Source organism: Cibotium barometz, chromosome 6 (assembly GCF_041138505.1).
Source record: "Cibotium barometz isolate CiBa-2024 chromosome 6, ASM4113850v1, whole genome shotgun sequence".
NCBI classification, from domain to species: domain Eukaryota; kingdom Viridiplantae; phylum Streptophyta; class Polypodiopsida; order Cyatheales; family Cibotiaceae; genus Cibotium; species Cibotium barometz.
The window spans coordinates 19229062-19231561 of record NC_141051.1 but is presented as its reverse complement, the minus strand read 5'-3'; positions in this window follow the sequence as shown (position 1 = coordinate 19231561).

Genomic DNA, 2500 nt, shown 5'->3' with positions numbered 1-2500 from the left:
GTGTGTCAATATCATATATAGATTTAGACGGGATGTATATGGATGGTTGTCCCAAAAAGTAGGGTGTGATGTGTGTCAATATCATATATAGATTTAGACACTTAGGTAAATATTAAAGAAGTGACATTGGAGGGGCACATATATGCATGGTCAAGCCTTGAAAGGCAGGGTGTCATACATGTGTCAATATCATATATAGATTTAGACACCTACGTAAATATCAAAGAAGTGGCATTGAATGGGAGAGCTATGTAGAAATGGCTAGTTCACATGTGATGTTCATGAGGCAATTAATATTGTATATAGATTTGGACAATTGGCCAAATGTATATTAAGTTATATTGGTTGGGGTGATATATCTGTATACAAATGGGTAGGTTCATAAAACTAGGATGTGATAGAATTCTATATTAGAGACACATTTAGACACATGACCATTTCTTTAGAGAGTTGTGGCATTTGTTAGCAGGGATGATATATATACAAATATTTCAGTAATAATCCCACCAAAAAGGAGTGGTCCATGTATTCGGTGGAGTTGAAGGATTTGGACACCTAGCCATCACTCAAAAATATTCATATTGTATATAGATTTGGACAATTGACCAATTCTACATCAAGTGGCAAGTGAAAGAAGATGATATTAATGATAGATTATAATATAGATTCTACTAACTCAATTTGGACACTTGATCAAATTTAGAGTACCAAAATAATGTATTTTTCTATGTGTAGGGAAAATGGCATCTCAATTTTCTCCCAAAGAATGTGTTAAGTTTATAATCATTAATAAAGTGATGGTGGCTATAAGGAAGATACATGAAACCCATGAGGAAGATCTATGCCATGGAGAGACACTTGAGAATGTGAGAATTGACAAATTCTTCAACCATGACATTGCACTACCATTCCCAACTTTAGAAACAAGCAAAATAGTCGATGTAGTTGGTACCATTGTCAATGAGTTGGTACCATTCCCAACTTTAGAAACAAGCAAAATAGTCGATGTAGTTGGTACCATTGTCAAATTGTATCAGCATTCTCTAGAGAGATAGGGTATAGCACCTTATATTCAAGGAGGTTTGGGTTCAACCATGGGTAGTGATGATGATTTAACAGTAGTGCCATACGATGGAATTTCACTCCATGAGAGTTGGAGAGAAAACTTTGTGCCACTGTGGTCACAAGGCAAAGAAGAATATGTTGGGAAAGGGATCATATTGTTGGTCTTTCCATATGAGGCCATTAGTTTAAAAAAAATTAGTACTTTTCTTTCAAAATTTGCGGACCTTCTCTTGGCATTATTTTAACTTAAATGGTGTTTGTAAACACCCCATATGTGTTACTATCAACCTTGAGTGGCAACATGCTCTCTTTCAAATTTAGTGAAATTACCAAAGTTGTCGAAATTACCAAAATAATTTGAAGATGTCAATTTCATTTTTTCCATAATGCATGAATTTTTCCAAATTCCCTAATATGGACTTCTTGGCTGTCATATCCGATATGCCACTTCTGTACTTTGTTGACCGATGGCTACATCATTTGCTTCTTGGCATAGTTTCTTTTGCAACACAAATCCACTAGCCTCCAATGCTCGAACCTCATCCACAGTAAGGTTTGTACCTCGTCCAACTTGCGATACAACTCGGGGTCGAGTAGGTGATTGATAGATGGTATTACATACTCTCCAAGTATGATCCATGCTGCTGTTTGCAAAACCACATGAACTGACGCCTCTACCCCCCTGACCACTCTCTCATACCATAGAAAGATGGAGCTGGAACACCTTGCCCACAGTTCTTAATGCTCTTCTTACACTTGCCATCTTGGCCACCTTAAGTGACTAGTCCTTGAAGATAGATTTTAATATAGGAAAGAATCATCATCCCATGGCTTGAGTCATCCTTGCAAACGAGTGTTCCAACCACTTTAGATAATGCAACATATAAGCATGCATCAATTTAATTGATATGTATAGATCTTGTAACAAGATGTTAGATGATAAAGATGAGGACCTTAAATATGAGCCCCCCTCCTAGATCCCACAAATAACTCCAAGGATTGGATTCACATTCTAGTAAACCATGGACACTCTTCTAGAGAAGGTTGGGAAAAGATTTACATGGTTAGATAGTAACAAAAATGACAATGAAATATGCACACCTTGAGAGCTAGGGTTTCTTGAAAAAGACCACCTAGCTATGTGGCCAGCCTTGGTTGATGTCGGGGCCAAATATGGCGTTTATCTTAGGAGGTGTGGACGTCATTAGAGAATGCAACATATAAGCATGTATCTATAGATCTTGTAACAAGATGTTAGATGATAAAGATGAGGACCTTAAATATGAGCCCCCCTCCTAGATCCCACCAATAACTCCAAGGATCAGATTCACATTCTAGTAAACCATGGACACTCTTCTAGAGAAGGTTGGGAAAAGGTTTACATGGTTAGATAGTACCAAAAATGACAATTAAACATGCATGCCTTGAGAGCTAG